This window comes from Heterocephalus glaber, unplaced genomic scaffold (genome assembly GCF_053883595.1).
Source record: "Heterocephalus glaber isolate CG9 unplaced genomic scaffold, H.glaber_assembly_v1.0 deba00000613, whole genome shotgun sequence".
NCBI classification, from domain to species: domain Eukaryota; kingdom Metazoa; phylum Chordata; class Mammalia; order Rodentia; family Bathyergidae; genus Heterocephalus; species Heterocephalus glaber.
This window is the reverse complement of record NW_028258152.1, coordinates 807,966-831,537: the sequence shown is the minus strand read 5'-3', so window position 1 is coordinate 831,537 and position 23,572 is coordinate 807,966. Positions and strand designations below refer to the sequence as shown.

General features: G+C 41.5%; 1 long non-coding RNA gene across 3 annotated transcripts in view; it reads left to right on the top strand.

Moving 5' to 3' along the window:
* Positions 1-2,331: 2,331 nt before the first annotated feature.
* The window catches only part of LOC110346587 (uncharacterized), a 95,105-nt gene continuing 73,864 nt past the window's right edge, over positions 2,332-23,572 (top strand). Inside the window, exons 1-2 of one of the 3 annotated variants that reach the window (XR_015449064.1) lie at positions 2,332-12,907; positions 18,186-18,286. This is a non-coding gene — a long non-coding RNA (uncharacterized LOC110346587). The remainder of the gene's footprint in view (positions 12,908-18,185; positions 18,287-23,572) is intronic. The other 2 variants (XR_015449063.1, XR_002390715.2) reach the window with 2 other exon arrangements.

The window sequence follows — 23,572 nt, the reverse complement described above, 5'->3', positions numbered from 1 at the left end:
AGGCCAATCTCTCTAATGAACATAGATACAAAAATCCTCAAAAATATACTGGCAAACAGAGTGCAACAAATCATCAAAGAAATCATATATCATGACCACCCAGGGTTCATCCTAGAGATGCAAGGAAGTTTTAACATATGTAAATTAATAAATGTAATCCATCACATAAACAGAAGCGAGGACAAAAATCACATGATAATCTCAATAGACACAGAAAGACTTTCACAAAATCCAACATTCATTTATGATAAAAACCTTGAAGAAGATGAATATTAGAAGGAGCTTATCGCAATCTGATAAAAACCATTTATGACAAACCTACGTCCAACATCATATTAAATGGGGAAAAACTGAAAGCCTTCCCTTAAAATTAGGAGAACAAAAATGTCCACTATCACCACTCGACATAGTCGAAACATTAGCTAGAGTTATCAGGCAAGAAAAAAAATTAAAAGGTATATGTATAGGAAAGGAAGAAGTCAAGGTATCACTATTGGCAGATGACATGATACTGTACTTATAATATCCAAAAAATAACACCAAAAGACTCCTAGTATTAATAACCAAAATCAGCAATTACCAGAATACAAAATCAAAACCCCAAAATCAGTAGCATTCCTGTACACTAGCAATGAAGACATTGAGGAAGAAATTAGGGAAACAATATCATTCCCAGTAGCATCATAATACTTAGGAATTAACCTAACAAAGGAAGTGAAAGACCTCTGCAAGGAAAATTACATCATTCTGAAAAAAAGAGATTGAAAAGGACATCAGAAACTGAAAGGCTATCCCATCGTCCTGGATAGGCAGAACCAAAATTTCTGTACTTCTAAAACAGATATACATATTTTATGCAATCCCAATCAGAACTCCAACAGCATTCTTCACAGAACTGAAGAAAACGATCCTAAAATTCATATGGATTCAGAAGAGACCCAGAATAGCAAAAGCAATCATGGATAACAAAAACAAAGCAGAAGGTATCACAGTCCCAGATTTGAAGTTATAATACAAAGCTACCGCATAACAACAGGATGATACTGGCACAAAAACAGACATGTAGATCGATCGAACAGAATAGAGGAAGCAGAACCAACCCTGGGCAAATACAACTATTTGACCTTTAACAAAGAGGCCAAAAACATACTTTGGAGGAAAGAGAGCCTCTTTAATAAATAGTGCTGGGAAAATTAGATATTCACCTACAGAAGATTGAATCTAGACTCATGTATCTAACCATATACTAAACTAAAATCAAAGTAAATCAAAGATCTAAATGTTAAAATAGAAATATCTGCTGCATGATAAAATAGGTAAAACTCTTAAAGACATAGGTGTAGGCACGGACTTTCTGAGCGGGACCCCTATGGCACAAGAAATAATATTGCAAATCAACACGTGGAGTCATATCAAATTAAAAAGGTTCTACACGGCAAAGGAAACAACTAAGAGAGCGAAGAAACAACTCGCATAATGGGCAAAGTATTTTCCCAGCTGTTACTCGGAAAGAAGACTAACATCAAGAATATACAAAGAATTAAAAAAACTAGACTTTCCCAAATAAAAGACGCAATAAAATAATGTGCAACACAAATGAGTAGACACTTCTCAGAAAAAGTACAAATGTGCTTTACATGAAAAATACATGAAAAATGTGCAACCCCATTGGCCATGTGTGAGATTCAAATTAAGACGACCCTGTGATTCTGTCTTACTCCAAAAATAATGGCTATCATCAAGAAATCAAATAGTAACAAATGCTGGGAGGGCTGTGGGGAAAAGGAGCCCTTCTACATTGTTGGTGGGAGTGTAAACTGGTACAACCACTGTGGAAATCAGTATGAAGAGTCCTGAAAACACTAAAAATAGAAATTCCATCTGACCCAGGCATTCCTCTTCTAAGTGTCTTCCCAAAAGAGTTAAAGTTGCCGCTGCCTGCCTCCCAAGTGCAAGGTCCCCAGTTCAATCCCTGGTACCAAAACAAAACAAAGCAAAAACCCAAAAGAGTTAAAGTTATTATATTACAGTGATACATGCACACCCATGTTTATAGCAGCACAATTGATAATTGCTAAATCTTGAAAATGATCTTTATGCTCATCAACAGATAAATGGATAAAGAAAAAAATATATAATAGAGTACCACTCTGTCATAAAGAAGGATAAATTGAGGCATTCATAGGTAAATGAATGCACCTTGAGACCATAATATTAAGCAGAATAAATCAGACACACAAGCTTAAATATTGCATCATTTCTCTTTTATGAGAAATCCAAAATATAAATAAAGAGCAAAATGAAAGATAATAGGAAGTAGAGAGATCTCTTTGAATGAGAAATGGATAGTGGGCTAGAGGGAGGGGAGGGGAGGGAAAGAGGATTAAAAAAAAAGAATTGAAGGAAAAACATGGAAATAGGAACTTTTGGAAATGGGAAGGGGGCCAAGAGTTGGAAGCAGCAGGGAGGGAGTGGAGGGGTAGAGGAAGAAAGAAGAATTAAGGTTTATATGGAATTAAGAATTAACCTTAATAAGAATTCAGGTTTAAATAAGAATTAAGGTGTTATATGCATGTATCAACTCCACACAACAAACGTAATCATTATTACTGCAAGCCTTTACCAATAGAAAAGAATGACAAAATTTTGCCTGGAGTTCACAAAGTGCTACAGATAAACAACAAAACAAAACAAAACAAAACAAAACTGAAAATTGTGCAACATCCAATGGGAACATGTGTTGATGTTCTGGAGAATGAAGCACTTGCACTCTGTTAATCCAGCGGCCGTGCTCAGCAACCTGACACAGTGCAGAAAGCTGAGGCCAGTGGTTTGTAAGTATTGGTGGCCTGTAGGGTCCTCGCGTGACAAAGAGCCATGTAGACCCCTTAGTCTCACCATTTCTTACCAGCAGCAACAGGAGGCTGGCGATCTGTAGCCCCACTAACCTGGTAGTGGTGGATAGAATGGATTGACATGTATGAATGCCTACTGTGAGTAATTATTAATATGTTCTGAAACCAAGTAGAGAGGCAAGCACCTGAAGAAACCCGAATGCTCAAGGGGACTGGCTGAGGCACTGCAACAGAACAGTGGGATTTCCAGCTGCGGCTCGAGGTCACTGATGAATTGCCCCACATGGTTCATTCAGAAAAGATGATGGACCGAACCTTGAAATTACATGCATACAGAGAAGGAGGAGGGGATGTCAAACCTATGCTAGTCTCCTTTACAAGACACATTAGAGGTGAGACCAGAGTCTTCACAGAGTGGATCCTATTACTGCTGTATAACCTTGCCAGTCCAATGAAGGCACAGCAGTTATGTGTTGAATAAAATGGGAATTCCATTCCATCCCACGGAGCCCAACTAAAGAAAAGTCTGCATAGGCCAGGAAATTTGTCTCTATTTCAAGTAGCATTGGCTGGGCTATATAGAAACTTATTCTATGTTGATACCAATAAATAGTCTGTCCTTTGTCATTGTACAGCTGACACAAAAGAGATAGCATCAAAGGGTGCGTGGGAAGATATGTAGAAGTCCTATAGAGTATTTTTTTTTTTTGGTACTGGGGATTGAACTCAGGTCCTTGTGCTTGTGCAGCAGGCGGCGAAACCACTGAGCTAAATCCCCAGCCCCTATAGAGTATTTTTAATGGGTTTGATACAGACAGGTCCTGGATACATGACCTGCCCCGGCGCAAATGGAAAGACTAGAGAAAAAAGTGGGTGAAGGGGAGCGATTCCTAATAATAGTATGAATGCACGAGGCATCACTGTCTGACTTCTTGGTGATTTCTATACCAAGGCATGACCTCGTTGCCCAAGTTAGAGTATTCAGAAAATGTATAGCCAGGGATGAGAGCAGGTGCAGAATTGCTTTGTGTGATTATGTGCATATGTGACACTGAGACATTGCAACTTTATTTAGCAAGGCACTGCTTCTGGTTCCTGAGTCAAGACTATAATAGAAACTGAAGTGAATTTTTCCTTAGCTAGAAGAGCATTTTATTTTGCCTTTTCTGACCCTTTCATTTATACTTCTTTTTTTTGGTACCAGGGATCGAACTCAGGTCCATGTGCTCTTTCATTTATACTTTTGCCCACCCATAGGCAACCAGAGATAAGTTCCATAGACTAGGAAACTCAAATGAATTTGTACACATTTCAGTTGAAGAGATTCTTTTCAGGGGCATTAACACCATGATGCTGAAATGTGTTCTTTCATTCGCAAAGCATTTGCAAGATCTATTATGTGCATGGATAGTTACATGTAAATATTTGGCAGAGGAAAGGCAAATCTTCTCCCTGCAAAATGGACCCTGTGGTGGGAGCCAGCCCAATGAGAAGAGGCTGTTCTGCTTTCCTAAGCATCACCAACAGAGCTGCTTATTCTCTGAATCTGGAAGAGATCCAGCGAGATTTAGTTTTATGAGGTTGAATGCAAGGTGTTGTATTTCATGAGATGAAATCATAACAGAGTGGTTGCAAGAATTTTGAGAGATTATTTTTTCAGTGTGTTGGCAAGGATCATCCTCGAGAGAATTTTGTGTCTAAAAAAGAAATATAGATCTTCTTTCATAGAACTGAAATGATAACTAATCCTTAATCTTTTCTAGACAGCCAGGGGTTGGCTGATTAGGCTGACTTGGAATGCACATAGCAGGTCTGACTGCTCCAGTTGGACTTGTTTGGAATCCATAAGTTCCACTCTACCCTAAAACTTCAGGATACATGGGCCATGTGTTTGTGGGGTCCCCACTTCCAAGCCATGATTAAGGATCTTTTCATTTATTTATAAACTCATACTTCACCTTTAGGCTCCATGCATAGTTTGAGTCTCTATGAATTTTGACAATCCAAATGAACTTTTGGCCAAGACAAGAAAATACTATCAAGCTCTGTGTCGGATTTCTTTCCTCTCCTGCTCTTGTTATGTTTTTAGCTGAGAAATGTTCTCTGTCTCTGTTTTAGGGAAAGCTGAGCCATTCCGTTGACTTAGGGTTGACCTTTCCCACTTTGTTCTGGAACACATCTAACTGTCCTTAGGCTAAACATTTCTCTGCTTTTGTGACCATTTCATCTCCAATTTCCCTGCAAGGCAGTATCTTGGACCAGGTTTCTCATGAATGGCAGGGGAGAAACCAGGGTTTGTGGAGAAAATCTGGGCCCTCTTGGAAGGGGTTTGTCTTTTCTGGAGCTCAGAGCCTTCTTGCAATGGTTTGGAAGCACAGTTAATGTAGCGCAGGAGTCCAGCAGAGAAACATATGCCCTGTTGTATGTACCACCTCTTTTCCAAGGCAGATTTCCTCCCCGATTACTTCAGAAGTAATAGATGAAATGTCATGACTTTCAAAAAGTCCTACAGCAGCCAACATATCTCTAATGATAAAAAGATGTGCACATCAGCCCAGATGTGTTTGTATCAAATTGTGTGCATGATGCATCTCATGTAGTGCCTCTGGTGAATCCTCCTGGTAACAGGAGGAAGTTAGCGCTCTGGAGGAAGGAAGGGAGTTATGGGTTATGACCGTCAAGCAACAAATGCTACATTCCTTATCTTTCTCCAATGCTCCCTTGCAGATGCTCGCCAGGACGGGCTGTGCTCTGAGAGGTGCCAGTTTAGGGTGCTGCGAGGTGCCAGGCTGAGGGAGGTCACACAGCCAGGGTGTAATCAGCAAGAGCACAGGCTATTTGCAGCCGGAGCCAGTCACCTCTCACTCTGCTTCCCGGAGCCACCTGCTCACCTGGGGAGGGGGTTAAAGGTCCTTGCAGCCTGACCAAATCAGAATGTCCAGGGCAGGGCCCCAGGCAGTGGGGTTTTTAATGAGCACACTAGCTGAGGACTATGGCCAGGAAGCCTGGGAGTTGCTTGCCTGGTACAATTGAGACGGGCTTTTAACAAAGGTAGGCTGGGAAGTGTGTCCTGGCTGCGTGTGGGTGATTCGTAACCATCAAAAGGGCAGTTAGTTCTGCCTCTGGCTTTGCTGAGAAGTTGCTGATGAACATTGCTCTCCTGTGACTCAGTGCCTCCCTGTGTAGTGCTCCCTTGCCCAGTGCATTTCTCCTGTTGATTTAAGAGAAATCTTTTGCTGAGGGTAGAGGTGCACTGCTGTGATCGTAGCTACCTACGAGGTTGAGGCAGGAGGATCTCAAGATTGAGACCAGTCTGGGCAATTTAGGAAGACTGTGACTTAAAATTCAAGAAGGGGCTGTGAATGCAGCTCAAGTATGCATAGCCCATTTGAGGCCCTGTATTCAATCCTAATACTGTAGCAGCAGCAACAACCCCCCTAAGAAACAGGTCTTTATTTTCCTGTGAGATGAAAATTTTTTCACTTTTTAAATTCTCTCTTTTCCTCAGTTGTTGGAAAACGTTGTGCCAGGCTAGCATATTGGATTTTCTCTTGCTACCTTTGATTTTCCTTCTTTTAACTAATTAATTAATGAATTAATTAATTTTTTGGTACCGGGGATCGAACTCGGGTCCTTGCGCTTGTGAGGCAGGCAGTGGAACCACTGAGCTAAATCCCTGGCCTGATTTTCCTCCTTTTAAATCTTCATTTTGATAAATTTTTATGAATTTGCTTTATAAGTGACTTCCAATCTGTTTTTTCCCTGAAAGTGGCAGAATGTAAATGCACTAAATTGAATTCTTAATTATATGCTTAAAAGCATTGCTGCTATAAGCATTTTAAAACCGTAGTTTTTATTTTTCTGCATTTAGAATTTTACCTTAGAGTTGAAATTACTGAGCAAAAAAGTATAAACTTTTAAAGGTTATTAATTTTATCAAATTGTGCCCCAAAAGGATCTTTCATTCTATTCTCCCACAACCTTAGATATCATTACTTTTTCCCTAATTTTACAAATGAAAATGTTCATTTCATTGAATCATTATTTATGTGTGGGAAGGAAGATTTCCCCTCTTTTATTTATTTATTTATTTATTTATTTGCTTAAATTCTTTTATTGGTACATTTTAGGTATACAATACGTTTACATTTATCATTGGGTGCTTGTACCTGTACATGATGCATCTTGGTTCCTATTTTTCCCCATTCCCTGTCCTCCCTTCACCCCCTCCACCCTTCCATATTTACATACTTTGTTTCCATTTTTTTTCTTTCTCATAATTTTTCCTTTCCCTTCTTTCCTTTCCCCATCTCCTCCCACCGCCCCTATCCCTTTGGACCTTTTCCTATTTCAAAGTATCAATTGTTAGTTAGTAATCCTTTTAATCGTTATTTACACTCTCATTTTCTCACACCAGAGAAACTATTCAGTATTTACACATGTGTGTCTTATTTATTTTACTTAAGAGGATGGCCTCAATGTGCATCCATTTAGCTATAAATGACTCTAGTTTCTCGTTCTTTATGGCTGAGTAGTACTCCATTTTATAAAAGAACCACATCTTCTTTGTCCAGTTTCCAAGGGCACTTGGGCTATTTCCAAGCTTTAGCTATTACAAACTGTGCTGCTATGAACATGGGTGCATGTATATCACTGTGGTATGATTCTTTTAATTCTTTGGGGAAGATAACCAGCATGGGAATAGCTGGGTCAAATGGGACCTCTAACCCTAATTCTTTGAGGATCTCCACGCTGATTTCCACAGTGGTTGCACCAGTCTGCACTCCCACCAACAGTGGAGAAGGCTTCCTTTCTCCCCACACCCCCACCAGCATTTGTTATTTGTTGATTTCTTGATAGCAGCCATTCTTTCTGGGGTGAGGTCCCCTCTTTTAAAACCAATTACTTCTATTTTGATATTGTGTCTTCATTCAACTTTTACATTTTCCTGTTGGAAATTGTCAATTTAAAAAATAAACTCTTCACATGTTAAATCTAGCAATCCGTTGACTAATTTTATCATATTCTAGAGGCTCATGTAAAAACACAGACTTGATTTGAAGTGATCAAGAAGTCAATGGGTACTTTATCTTTTCTCCTTTGCTTTTATTTATTTTTTTCAGTAATGGAGGCCTTTATACTCACATTAGAGAACTTATCTTTTCTCTTTCAGGCTGACCTAGAAAACTCAATAGTTTTGCTTAAAGTTGGAGGAGTGAGTGGAGAGTACTGGGAGTACTGGGAGAAGGCGAAGAAATGTTTTAGGATTGAGAGAGCATGACTGAGGGGTGAGTAGCTGGCAGTGAATAAAGGTAAATCTGTTTAGAGATTCAGAGATGAAGTGTCAGGGTAGGTGGTAGGAGGTGGGTGATGGGGCCAGATATTGAGATTGGGAAAACAGTGACAAAGAGTGACAATGACGTTTATTGCAGAGGCTGGACTCTGTCTGCCAGAGTCTGAGCTTCAGCTACAGGCAAACAGGGGCTTAATAATTGTTCAAATCATTAGGGAAAAGTGAGAGCTGGCCTTTCTCTTACACAACTTCATCAATGACTTGTCCTGATTCTTTTTGAGAATTCACTTTGATGGAGAGCGAACAAACTAAAGCCCCTTGGGACTAGGAAAGAACAGTGACAAGAAAAAGACAGAGCAATGGACAGGTGAAAGATTCGGACATATTTTCCCCATCTGGCTGGGATCGATGCATTCGAACAGTGTTTGGGTCTGCCAGGAAAGGGGAGATTGGGCGGGTCAGGTAACAGGTAAGGAACTTGTGAGTTCTTAGGCAGGGAGGGAGCAGGAATCACGACAGGTGGAATAGCCTCCCACACCACATCTGTGGGCAGCCCGCACGTCAGGGATGTATCTACAGTGGGATTGTGAGGGGAACCTCTGGTCCTGATTCCTTCTGTGTCAAAGTTTGCCAACTCTGCAAAAAGATTGCAAGACAGAAGCAACAGATGCTTTACTGTGTCTAGGTTCAGAGTCATAGTTTATATACAATATTGGTCAATGATAGAAAAAGAGCCAAAAATATGTTAGCAGGGATTAAATAGCAAACCAGATATAGCTTGTGTGATCATTTTTGGATGATGCAAAATAGCGTACTGTCTTTGGTTTGAAAGCATATTAATCTATTTGGAGTTTTTTACTTGAGAGGTAAATGCTGGTGTTAAGGAAATGGAAATGAAAATGGATAGTTCAACTCAGAACAAAACCTTATGCAGAATGAATCTTTTTTAAATGCTTTAATAGCAAAGAATAATTTTTAAAAAAACGAATTTCCTGTTGTTCATTTTCTGGAGATCCCTTAGAGCAATCAAAGCTATTACTGTCTAGAACAAGCTTGGCAAACAAATGTCTCACTGGGTTACAAGTAAGGGAAATACCAACATTAAATTCTACCAAGTTGGGTTTCTTCCTTATTCTTTTGAACCTCTGGTAAATCTTTATAATTTCTTGTTTTTGGTACACTAACTTGTGAATATATGCTGGAAATTATCTTGTCATGAAGCAGATATACTATTGGGACTAAAAATTGTTAGGAAACGAAGTTTTAAACCAATTCTCACACCAGTAATTTGCATTCAGTAACCTAAACACATAGATGGACAGATGACATTCTATTGTTCCAGTTTCAGTTAATGGTTCAAAGCTGAGCACAAAGCAGCAAATACTTTTTGCATTGCAAAGAAGGAAGCTAGACACAGAGTCCTGTGACAGAGAAAGGATTTGGGACACAGAGTCAGGCTGGCCAGACAATGGCTTGGCCCTGAATGTACACAAGATCACCAGCACATCTGCCTCCAAGGAGCCTCTTATAAATCTAGGAGCAGCAATATTGGAGGCAATTGGGGCCTAGGGCATGAGGGCCACTCATCCAGCCAACCTAGATGTATGGCATGAATGTCTTTTTCTAGCGTCCTCCAGTTGGATGGGCCTGGGCATCCCTGGGCTATGCTCTAAGAGTGGGTGTGAGTGTGTGAGCCACTCCCGAGGGGTACATGTCCTCGGAATGTCAGCGTGCTACTCACTAGACACTGTTGTACAACATTGATGAAGGTGAACCAGTTTGGGGACTTCCAGCATTCAACAGGCCATTAAAAAGTTTTATGCAGACTCAAAACTCTGAAACTGATAAAGACCTTAGTACGTAGCCAGTCTCTGGTCATGGAAAGAGGATAAATCTCTAGCACCTGTGCTTTGAGGCATTATTTCACTTGTCCGCTGCAGGGAAGGGTTCAGCCGGTGAAATTCCTTCCAGAAACCTTGAAATGGTACAACACAATGGCTGGCTTTATTGGAAACAAGGTGCCCTGGTGCATACCAGAGATCTCTGTCTTCCCATCGGATAGATTTCCTAGATGGCTGTGGGTCAATGTGCAGCCCTGGTATGGGCACTGCTGTATTGTAACCCACAGAGCGACATGAAATGATTTCTTTGTCAAGGAAGATTTCAATGGCTGAATACTCCCTGACCCTCTAACCTCCCGGCCTCTTTTCTTTTCTCTGTGCACCCTTTTCCCTCCTGCCTTGTTTTGTTGAAGGTTGTTGTTTTTTTTAGTCTTCTGATTCTGTGTCATTTGACCACCTTGCAGCAGGTCTTTGGCACCTGAATGTGGCTTTTGTGTTTGGTGAAGTGCATGGTGCCCAGCCAGGCAGGGCTGATCACGAAGCCTTTCTACATCTTCGAAACCACAAATTGCTCAGTCATTTGTCATCGAATTCTTACAAACTCTTTGTTCTGAAGGCAGGGCAGCATTATCACAGCCTTCATTTTCCAGCCCAGAAGGCAGCAATGCGTGATTTGTTAAAGGACGCAGGTCGAAGAGCGACTCGCCAGTGAAGACAATAGGAGAGGTCAAGGTGGGCAGAGTGAGTCGGGCTGAGATTTGCAGACTTTTAAAGAAGCCCTGACACCTTAAGTTAAAGATATGAAAGGCTTACTGGGTGAAGACGTTGGAGGGGAGGCAGAAATCATGACACAAAAACAAGTTTGCAAACTCAGATTATTTCTGGTGGCAACCCTCATAAAGAGATAAATTTTCTTTCTTTTTTTTTTTTTTTGGTACCAGGGATTGAACTCGGGTCTTTGAGCTTGCAAGGCAAGTGGCAGAACCACTAAGCCAAATCCCTGGCCCATAAAGAGATAAATTTGATGTCTAGATCTCTTGATTACTTTGGATGGGCTAGGAGTCCACTATACTGAGTCAGGACAAGTCTCAATTTAGATGCACATAGCTTGAACTCCAGCTATGTGCATCTAACGGTTTCTTCACCTCTTTGGGGTCATGTTTTGTGCTGGGGATGGGACCTAGGGCTCTGTGCATGGTAGGCAAGCACTCTGCCCTGAGTCAGACCTCGTTACCCTTGGGTCATGTTCTTGCTCCCAACTTTTGAATGAAGGGACCCTTAGTTTCTGCTTTGCTAAGAATATCTAGGCCATCAGGCTCTCAGATTGTCTCATTTTTCTATTTTCCACCTTTCCTGAGTATCCTTCTATTAATTCTGCTTTGTTTCCTAGAAAAAACCTGATCTTCTTTCTGGGGAAACCTCACCGTTCTCCCCCTCGGTGGGATTTCAAGCCAGCCCTCTTAATAACCCCCGATTCTCCTCAGTGCCCTCTTCTTGTCTGGCATGGAAAGACTTCCTGTTGACTCTAACTACTATGCAGGTGGACATCGACAGGGCTTCTTTACCTTGGCTCCAGTGACCCGAAAGCTCTTCTAGCTGCCTAGTTCCCTGTTTGCGCCATTTGCACATTGTCTGACCAGGGGCTGCTTCCACCTGTGTCCACTTTCTTTCCCCACCCCTCCTGCCTCCTGTCCTCTCCCTCTTATATCAGCGCTATGGGTGCTGCCCTTCCTCTTATTTTCTTGGTCTCCAATGAGCTATATTTGGCAATGACCAAGTTTTAAAATTTTTCTTTTTTTCTGTCTTCATATGTGAGTATTTTCTGCAACACTGGCCTTGGGATCCCATGACCTTGGGATTCTTTTCTCACTGATTCCTGTAACAGACTGCCCTCATTCTTTTCTAGGTTGGGCTGTCCCTGCCTCTTTCACAAGCCTCCTCAAGCACAAGCAAAAGTGATGTCTTCTCTTCTTTCTGTCCCCCAGAGAGCTCACTTAGGGCCTTCTCTAATGACCCATGATTATGAGAATGTGACACCGAGCTCTCTGCTTGTAACTTGGAATAAATACTCTGCGGTGCCCGGTTCTAACTACAGACTCATCCCTCCCTGGACAGTTCCCACTTGATAGCATGACAGCCGCTGAAGCCAAATGTGCATGAAATTAATTTGTCGTCTGTCCCCTAAAACCTGTTTCTTCCTCCTGAGTCCCCATTTCTGTTAATTATGTGAAAATCTCAGGACCACCTTTGATCCTTTTCTCTCCTGTCTCCTCTCCTATCGCCCTGTAAATCCTGTCACTTCCCCTGTTACCATGGCCCTAGGGTGTGTGTGTGTGTGTGTGTGTGTGTGTGTGTGTGTGTGTGTGCCCCTCACGGTCCTGGTGGGCACTTCTGACCTCTGCCTTCCCTGTCTCTGTCACTGCCTGCTGGGCCTGACTCCCGGCAGTCTGCCCAGTGCTCTTCTGGAGGGTTCCCCTCCATTTCCCAGTGCGGACTAAAGTCCTTGTACCACATCTGTCTCTGCTCAGACCCCGCTACAGTCTGGGAAGTGCCCTTGTTCTGGCTGCATCTTTGCTTTGGTTTGTGGCCTAAACCTCTGACACCTTTCTCTGTTTTCCAACTCCAGTGCTTCCCAGTGCCTCAGCTTCATGGCCCAAGACGCATGCTGCTCACACAGCATCGATTGCATGAAAGGAGCGAAGCAGTTGGCTCTGTCTCTGTCCTGAGGGTCCCTTAGCAGTGCTCATGGAGCATGGCCTCAGGGCCTCAGCTGCACAGCACAGTCATTTGGGGGCTTTGAAAAAGCTCCAAGGCCCGTGCCTCAGCCCAGAACAATTAAGTCAAAACTTCTGGGGCTCTGACCTAGTTATTAGCAGTTTTTAAAGCTTGTCAAGTGATTCCTACATGCAGCCAAGAATGTATGTGGACTGATATGTGACATTTTTGTAGATCAGTTTTTAGTGGTCTTGCATTGTTTTCTTTGTCCAACTGTTGGTCCTCATGGGATTCTTTGTTTCTGTAGCCTGGGTGATGTCTAGTGCTGTTTCTTATACTCAATGGACCTTCAATGAAACAAACCATTTTATATGACTCTGAGAATGAAAATAAATAAAAAGAGTCCATTTTTAGGGGGAGGCATGGAAATCAGCTCAGTGACTATTCCACACTGTAAGTGGTGAATTGAAAGCTTCCATAAACTGTTTCAAGCCCTTGGTAGAACCATGGGTACCATGCAGTTAGTATGCTAATTAGGTATTTATTAGTATTCATCTGGTGAGGCCCTATCTTGCTTATATTATAATAGCAATTAAATATGGTGCTGGATACAACTCCGATACTTTGAGTATCCAATCTACTTCTTAGTTTGTTATGGAGATTAAATAAGTAAAACTTCTAGAAGGCAAAGAAGTGTTAAAAAGCATAGTTAATGGGCCAGGGGTTTAGCTCAGTGGTGGCGCTGCCTGCCTCATAAGTGCAAGGTCTTGAGTTCGATCCCTGGTTAAAAAAGCATAGTTAAAATTTATTATTTTTAATTAGTATATGTTTGCATTATATGATAAACCTTGAAACCATAATGTTAGTGAAATGAATCAGACACACAAGCTTAACTATCACATGGTTTCTCTTATCTAAGAAACCCAAAATATAAATAAAGAGCAAAATAAAAGGTGGATAATAGGAAATAGGGAGATAGATCTTTTTTGAATGGGAAGGGATCAAAAGATAGAGGGAAGGAGGAGAGGGAAAGGGATGAAAAAAGACTTAAGATATGTTATGTACATGTAGTGATACATGTATACTCCCATTTATAGCTACACAATTCATAGCTAAATCTTAGAACCAGGCTATCTGTCCATCAACAGATGAATGGATAAAGAAAATGTGGTATGTATGCACAATGGAGTACCACTCTGCCATAAAGAAGGATAAAGTTGAGTCATTTGTAGGAAAATATTATTTTTTAAAAAATTGGATTTTTAAAGAAATCTCAAAGAGCTTTTGTGAACACAATTGAATATATTAAGTCAAATGAAAAACTCCTATTACCTTGGGCATATTTGCTTCATGCTGGAAAAATGTAATTCTGTAATATAGTTATCCTATCCTCATATGGTATTTACAGTTTGAAGATGTTGCAGAGTTTATTTTAGTCTGTGGAGATGGGAAGGAATTTAAATCCATTTGTACCTGGATTGTTGCTCTAGCAGGTAAAATGAGCTGAAATGATTTAGATCTAAAATGTCCTCCAAATATCTCATGTGTTCAGAATGGGGCTTTGGAAAGTGATTGGATCATGGGGCACTATATTCATCAGTGGATTAATCCACTGATGAGTTCCATAGCTGAATGTGCTGTAAAGAGGTGTGGCCTGAACAGAAGAGATAGGGTCATGGGGAGCACATTACTTGTACTCATGTTCTGGCTTTTCCCTGTTCTCTCTGCTTCCTGGCTGCCATAGGTTGAGCAACTTTCCTCTGCTATGCCCTTCCACCATGCCAGTTCTGCCTTGGAGTCAGTCCACCATGCATGGACTGAACCCTCTGAAACTATAAGCCAAAAATAAACCTTTTCTTCTTTAAGTGGCAGGTGTTTAGTATTTTATCCCAGTGATAAAATACTGAAATTATGAAAATGACTTATAGAAATAAATGGAGAACAAAGAAAGGAAGACTATTGCTCATGTACTCTTTTCCATTTTTCTCGAAGAACAGGATGTCTTGTGGAGGCTGCTTAATGGTCTGGTCTCTGAAGTCTTACAGATTTGTGTTCAAAGTCTGGCTCAAGATCTAGATGTGGTAGTGTGTGCCTATAATCTGAGTTATGTGAGGGGCTGAAGCAGGAGAATTGCTTGAACCCAGGAATTTGTCAGCCTGGGCAACATAGTCTGGCAAACATCAGAAAGGAAAAATCTTGCTTTTGTTCAGTCTCCCAGCTGGTTGAGCTTAGAGGGATCGGCCTCTCTGAGCTGTAGTGTCCTAGGCTGTGATGCAGGGAGTAACACTGAGGTTTCAGTGTCATGGGGGATGAAGCCACATCATGCATGGAAGGTAGCTGATACTGAGGGTCAAATGAAAGTTACTTTTTCCTTAGAGCACTGTGGATGTTGATGATTCTTGTTTTTTCCCCTTACCTTAGTAGACTTCCTTTTAGTGTTTTTCAGAAGATGCATATCTGTGGTATGTTTGTAGAGAGAAATATGCAGTTTTATTTCAGGTCTGAAAATTGTTTATTGGTCTGTGGTCCACATCATGATATAGTTTTCCTTTTCTCCTGTAAATTCATCAAATGGTTGAATTCCTTTGCAGTGTCTTTTCCATAAATTCTACTCACCACACACCTTAAACCAAGCAGAATAAATGTAATGGTATAACATCATTACTATTTTCATAAGACGCGTAGAGGTCAATATAATAACTCAGCTTCCAAGGAAGTGATATTGCAATTTTTAAACATTTCTAAAGTGATTCTCAGCTGTGGAAGTTTCTGGAAATCAAGATTGAGAGTCTGCATACTTTGGGGGCTTCTGTTCAATTTATTGGCTTATATATAGATGGCTTGAACTAGCCACAGCAGTCTTTTATAAATCGCAAACAGAAGTTTGCCCTCATTCCTGTACCACACACCAAATCTTATCAAAGCTCATTTTAGAAATCTTAAAAGAAGCCCGACATTTTGCTAAAGCAACTAGCAAATAGATTTCTCCTGCCCACCCTTGCTATATTTCCTTTCCCCGTCTACACACAGCATGTGGTGCTTTGTGTGGTGCTATTTCAGTCTCATTATTTTCCTTATTGAAATTAATTTTTAAAAGCACAAAATGGGGCACTTTGCTGACCCGTGCAGAAAGACTTTGCATATTCAGCTGGAAGGGAGTTGAAGTGCTCATAAAGTGAATGTCAAGGGCCACTTACTTTGAAGTAAAATTAAATTTATGGAAGAGGGAGGAAAGCCTAATTTTTATGTACCTCCACTCTAAAAGCCAGCTAAGACTTAGAGGGAAAACTACCTGAGCCAGTGAGAGTGGACCCATCCCATTTCATTTTTTTAAGCCCAGTTTGTACATTCTGTGGGGAGCAAAGGCAGAGGTCGGTTCAGGGTAAGATTGACAGTGAATCTCTGACACAAAGCTGTAAATGCATTGGCATATTTTAGTACCTTGTCCTGATAGCTGGATCTTTCAATAAATGACTTTAGAAAGAAATAGATACAATATGTTTTTCTGTCCACCTCAATTTAAGTTGTCTGAATTTCCACTCACCGTTCAGTATTTCCCATTCCTGAGTAACTCATTAGGCTTTTTATTACTTTCTTTTCCAGCTTCTTCTGTTACAGGGCTATGATTCCCCAGTGAGCTGCCACATCTCTGGGTTTCCATGCTCGGGAACCTGCTTTCCAGGCCCAGTGCTAAGGAGCCAATCTGCATTCCACCCCTGTCCCAAAGTCCTTTTCCTGTTCTGCACAGCCCATCTTGTCTAAATTTATCAAGGGGGAAAGGAATGTTTTACTTTGGCCTGAAAAAATCCTTTCTGAGTCCTTACTCTGCTAAAAAACATGATATTTGAGAGAAACTGGCCAATTTAATATTGAGGCCTGAGCAGATCAAATGGTTTTGGAGAGAATATTTTTGTGATTGTTTCTGTTCACATGGTGACTGAAACAATCCAGGCTTCCCCGCATACCCTGATCATTAGGTGGCATTACAGAAAGTAGAACTAGCAGTCATGCTCAATTGAATTTTCCCCATCCTTACCTATCCCATGTAAAACAGTCAGTGTAGAGGATGTGCTCTTAGACAGATTTTTGCAACTACTAACTAGATTAGGGGTTTATTTGAATATCTGGGAAATCTTGGAGTTTGCTCCTTAATCCTGATAGGTTTCACCACAATTATTTTTAAAAAATGTTTTATTTTACTTTATTTTAAACATGTATTAACTGTACTAGTCAATGGGCTTCAGTGTGATATTCAGCACTGATCAAAACCAGCCTCCCTTTGTGGACCCTCCCTACCACCCCTCCCAGCCTCTCCTGATTGCTGTTCTACATTCAACTTTAACTTACACATGAGAGAGAACATGTGGACGTTGTCTTGCCTGGCTTATTTCACCTAGAGGAGTGTCCTCAATTTCTGTTCATTTTTCTGCAAATGACAGGATTTCGTTCTTCACTCTGGGTGACCAACACTCTACTGTGTAGAGATACCACACTTTCTTTATCCATTCATTCCTTGATGGGGACCCAGGTTGATTCCACATCTTAGTTATTGTGAATAGAGCCACAATAAACATGGACATGCAAGTATCTCTTTGAAGGTCGATTTCATTCCCTTTGGGTGTTAACCCAGGAATGAGATAGCTGGACCAAATGGTAATTAGAATCCTAGTTTGCTGAGGAACCTCCATACTGTTCTCCATAGTGGCTGTTTTAATTTACATTCCCACCAACAGTGTATGAGAGTTTCTTTCTCTCCACTTCTTAGCCAGCATTTGTTATTTCTTGTTTTTTGATAATAGCCATTCATACTGGGAGGAGATGATAGCTCACTTTAGCTTTTTATTTTGCTGGTACTGGGGATCGAAGTGAGTAAGTTTTATTAGATTATTCCATGGTGTTTCTATCAGATGAAAAATGGAAAAAGGGGCAGGTTAACTTATGTGCTCATTTAAAATTTTTCAATACACTTCTTTCTTTTTTAATGGCTTGTTTCCATTAAAGAAACAATTCTTTTTTTTATTTTATCTGTTTACAAATATGATACGTACTAATGGTAGAAAAAAATTTAAAATCCAATAAAGAATAGGTAAAAGAAGAAAGAAAATATTCATCCAAATCTTGCTACCAAGAAAGAATTATAAGCTTTTTAATGAATGCCTGAAAAAAATGTTGGTATGGAGCTCAAAAGAAACTATGGAAAAAGGTTATGATATGTGCTTAGGGTTTCAGTGACACTATTATTTCATCTTTATCCTCAATACTTTGCCCTGTGATCATGTGCCCTAGCTTGCCTCTGGGATGTCCCCTAAATGTTCATTCGTTACAGGCTTGGTCTCTTGTCTGCAGTGCTTCTGAGAGGTGGTGGAATCTTTAGGTTGTAGGACCTAGGGAGAGGAAGTTAGGTCATTGGAGCTGTGCCTTTGCAGGATACTGAGAATTCAGACTCTTTCTCTTTCACACTTTGCTTCCTGGCCACTTTAGGGGAATAGCTTTGCTCTGTCATGCTCCTTCTATGATGCATTGACTGACCACAGGCCCAAAGCAATGGGGCTGATGAACCATGGACAGAAACCTCCAAAATGGTGAGTCAAATAAACCTTTCTTATTTTTAAATTGATTGTCTCAAGTGTTTTGTTACAGTATTGGGAAGTTGACTAACACAGTCTCTGTGGAAGACATTGCTTGGCTCAGCTACATTTTATTATTTCCTTAGTTGCAGCTTATCCAAACAAACCAAAATATCTCATTATCAACAGTAAATCACAATATAGCTTGCCCATGTACAAAAGGCTGAAAAATGTGAGGGAGATCCTATAAGCCATAAACATCTTTGTTTTTAGTAAAACCTGGTTTAAAAAGTTGAATTTCTAAAAATGAATCCCCTTAAAATTTGTAGCAGAAGAGATATTTGTCATCTTCAGACTTGAGCATTTGAGGATCCATGTGAAGCGCTCCATCTCTTTCCCCCACTACTGTAGTAATTTGGGAAGAGCTGAGATGTGGAGCATCTGTCAGCCTTGGGCCCCGAGTCACGTGTGGAGCAGATCCCCCCGTCTGCCTCCCACCCTGCAAACATGAGTGAGAAATCAGCCTTTCTTGTGCTGAGCGTCTGCAGCCTCAGGGTCCACTTGTTAGTGTCTGTCTTGGCTCCCTCACCAGTAGATGGTGCTTTCCTTGGGGTCAGGAGCTTTCTGTATGTGCTTTTAAAACCTTTGTATCCTGGGAATCTTTTATAGTGTTTATGGCAAGTAGTAGATGCTTAGTGTGTCAAAAAATGGGAGTGAACTTATATTTGGCTGAACGAGGTATTCCCACTGGATAAACCTCTGAGTGTTGAGTGCCCATCGAGTCCTCCAGTGCTCCTATTCTCAGTCCCTCTCCCGAGGCTCCTCATCATCTGTTGGGGTGCAGGGCACTGATGCACGTGCATTCAGGGGAAAGAAAACAGAAAACCATGATATTTGACTTTGTCACTACCCTGTAGCCCATCCTGTCACCTCACGTCTATCTTCATTTATATAAATCTGCCTCTGAAATGGGATTGAGACAATTTAGCTACTATTTGATGTTTTTTTCAGCATGCAAAAATCAGAAACACATTATTATTATTATTATTATTATCATTATTATTATGTTATTATTTTTTGGTACCGGGGATTGAACTCAGGTCCTTGTGCTTGTGCAGGAGGTGGTGAAACCACTGAGCTAAATCCCCGGCCCAGAAACATTATTTTGACAATTGGCTTCTCAGCTTGTGCGGTATACCCTGAGAAGCATTTTACCTGAATTATTCCAGTTAATTTTCACCACACTCTATGAGATAACTCTGTTATAACCCACTGCATGGGGGGGCCTGAGGCACCTGAGCTTGGATGCTGTGGGCCTCACAGAGTGTGAGAAGCTGAGCCGGAATCCCTGCCACAGGCCCTCTGAGGTCCAGGCCTTGATGATCTAAGTGAACAGATGAACAGCTCCTAATACTCAGCTATTCTCTAATGCCATGCCCTTGACTTGGGTCCTTTTGTAGAATTCCTTGGTGTAGAACCCATCTCTGCATTCCTCCCTGCAGCATCCTGCCCCCCAGTCACTCCACTGACCACATGCTCATAGCCCCGTATCCTCTGGCTCATTTGCTAGAGTGAGTCTTCCACACAATTCTTGTAGACATTGTCCCCACTTCCCCATCCTTGGCTCTGTCCTTGGGAAATTTTTTGGGATAAGAAGTTCCATACCTTCTCTAGTGAGATCTTTCCCACCTTGTCTGGCTTCCCTTAGATGCCTCAACCATTTCCAGGCATTAGCCACTGATGAGGACTTGAGGTGAAGTAGACTTTCTGATTTCTGCTTCACCTGTGTGCACTGAGCTCTGAGGTCACCATGTTCATTTGATGGGTAGCCATGCAATCACATTGCTTGGCTGGTCTCCAAAGTGATAGCAGCTTCATGGGCTAAATGATTTTGTGCAGCAAGCTCTGAATATTTATGAGATGTATGCATTTCCTTGACAGATGTGTATATCCAGGTGGCTCTCCGTATCTGTGGGTTATGCGTCTTGTATCCAAACAATTGTGAATTGAAAATGTTTTCTAAGATTTGCATTTGTACTGAATACTTCCAGACATTTTTCTTGTTGTTATGCCCTAAACAATGCAGCATAACAACTATTTACATAGCATTACATTATATTAGGTATTCTAAGTAAAGGAGAGATGATTTAAAGCAAGTGGGAGATATGTATAGTTTATATGCAAATATTGTACAATTTTATACAAGAGACTTGAGTTTCCTTGGGTTTTGGTATATGCGGGGAGTTCTGAAACCAGTCCCTTGTAGGTGCTGAGGGTCAGCTCACTGGGTGCAGAGGATACTGCCTGCAGCTTCTAAGATGTTCGAGTAAAGAGAAACCCAATGTGAGGTCTTCCATTTATTCTTTTCTGAGTATGCTACATCAATTTATTCATAATTTTTTTGCACTAAGATACCTTTGCACACATCTTCAGGCATATTTTCCAGTAAGACCTAGTTGAGGAAGTTGAGTCTTTAGAAGTAATTTCCCTTAAGATCTCCCTGCATCCGTGGACCCCATATAGGTCTTCACACAGCTCCAGGCTTCCTGTAAGGAGGATCTCAAAAGGAAGGTCTTATTCTCCTCTTGAGTTTATGTAACACTTCTTGAATGCTTTTCCTTTTTTTTAAATGAAAATAATACACGTTCACTGTAGAAAATTCAGACAAGTTCTGTAGAGCTTTTTGTCATATTCAAATTTAAGTCCTTCTTTCTAAACATATTTATAAGGTTCCTCATTTAAATCAGTAGACACCATAGTGAGATTGAAAGCCAGGGCACTAGACTGTGGATTAAGGGCAGCAATGAGAAGCTGTACTTGGGTTGAGCTGTGTAGTGTAAGCTGTTCAGGAGTAGGTTAAAAGTACAGCTACGAGCCACGAGCCCAAAAGAGACAGAGAGGCCCTCAAGGAGTGACACTGTGCTGTCCCCGATACTCTCAGCATGAGCAGGGCCACCTCCAGAAATAACATGTGTGGGTTGAAGTAATAAAGAGCACTCAGATCTGGAATTCCAGACAGCCACACACATATCAGCCCAGATGTAAAGTGGCACTGCTAACAGCACATCTATAATTACATCTTATTTTATTAGTTGCAAAGGGTAATTGCATCCAGAAAATTCCAGTGCAGATGCATGCTACCGAGGTAATATATATGCTGCTCCAAGGACACAATGCAGCGGAGAAGTTGCAATAACTTAAGTGGTTTTCTAGCACTCGTCACTGATCAGGTGCCTTCTGGACTGTAGGAAAGCAGGGCAAGAGGAGCTGCCAGAAGTCCGGTGCCAAAACCCTTTTCTTTCTCTTTTTTGGTACTGGGGATCGAACTCAGGTCCTTGCGCTTGCGCAGCAGGCGGCGAAACCACTGAGCTAAATCCCCGGCCCTATCAGACCTTTTAATCTCTTCACTCTCTGCCCCTAAATGACTCGAGGGAGGGCAGTGGCTCTGGAAAATAAATGAGGCAAGCGGTTCCATGCCAAGCCAGCTGGTTTTGGTGGAACTGAAGTTTAAGCCAGCCTCGTGCATGCACCATTGGCAAAGTGATAATCGCAGCAGGCCCTTCCCGGTTAGGCTGCTCAACTCTGACAGCAGCGGATGTTGGACTGCTTCCCATGGAAGCCATACACAATGCAGCAGTTGTTATGATACCAATCCAGTGATTACTGTAATTGTTCTAAGCGCTGGCCTTTAGGAGCTATGAGGTGTTGGAGACAAACTCTATAATGGTGAATATTAGAAGTTCCTTGTGCTAGGGCTGAGCTGAAATGTTCTTATTACTATGACAGATACCAAATAGAAAGGAGAGGGGACAGTGGTCTACATAGAGATACTCAGAAAATGTTAGTTATTGCTCGTGATGAAATCATCCAGAAACCCAAAATACTCATATTTCTAGTAAAAAAATCACAAACCACTTTTAAATATTTTTCATAGCAAATGGAGTTTAAGCTATCCTAGTTTCTGTTTTCTATTTATTTAGTTGTATTAGAGACCTTTATTTACTTTTGAGACAGAGTCTTGCCATGTAGATCCGATTGTCCTTGAACTCACCCTTAGCCCAGGCTGACCTTGAAATGGCACCAATAGTCCTGCTCCCGCCTCTCGAGGGCTGGGGTTATAGGCACGTGCCAGCACACCTGGCCGGGTCCTTTCAAAGATGGGTCATCAGTTTAAAAGCTGTCATGAATTTGAGAAATTATGGATTTATTATTCCTAAAGCCACTGAGGCACTAATTTGAGATATTTGAAATGATTCTTTTGAATATATCTCCTAACATTTGCCTGGAAATTTCATGATGTGTGCATCAGTTGGTCAGTGAAATATTTTTAATTCGCACCATTGGCCTTTTGGAGGTTTGCTATAGGATGCACGAGGCAAGACACCTGAGTCGGGGGGAAAGGGAGCTATGGAATTAATATTTTTCCTTTTCATTGTTCTTTAGAGATGTAGAGATTTCTGTGTGTCTTCTTTACAATATTTGGTCCATTGTCAGAGAGAGAGAGAGAGAGAGATGGAGGAAAGGAGGGAGAGTGGAGAAGGACATGAATGAGGCCTCTCTTCACCAAGCACTGGGTTGGACATGGGTGCGCCATGGCCATGTCTGCTCTCTGTTCTGGAAAGGTACTTAGTAAGGGGCCTAGAGATTTTCTTGGGACTCAGGAGAGGACAGTCAACCAGTTCAGGGCTTTCTAGATGCACAGGAAGGGTGCAGGAGGGAGCCTGCTTTAGGAGTCTAGGAGCAGGATGGAGGAGAAAAATGCTTGGCGATTTTGGGATGGGCAGCTAGTCCTACCACCAAGGGCCTCCAGCAATCGAAAGGGCTTGAAATTCTACACTGCTGACCTGCGAGCCAGGAACACATGTAAAAGGGGGACAATAGCTGGGAGCTTTCCAGGGGTCATCTTTGAGCCCAGACTTGGGAAGATGCTGTATGTGTTATGATTCCTGCAAGAAAATGTTGATCATACTGTGCGTTCTATACGTGCGCGTGTGTCATTCAGATGCACATGTGTGTGAGGAGTGGGGGCTGACGGCTGAATGTGATTGACTGCCGTGTGCGAGGCTGCCTCCTCCACCCTCCCTGCTCGCTCTCTGCCCCACTTCTCCGCAGGCCCAGGGTGGGCAGTGACAGTGCCCTGTCCTAGGCGTCTGTATTGCTGCTTCCATGCGACGGTGCCAGTAAATGACTTCCTAATGCCTGGTGAGGGCAGGCATCGACATCTCAGTCTTGCCTTATTATTCCTTTAGGAAATTTCTAACGGCTTGAATCTCTGGATTGTCTTGCTAGAGCAGTTTCCCT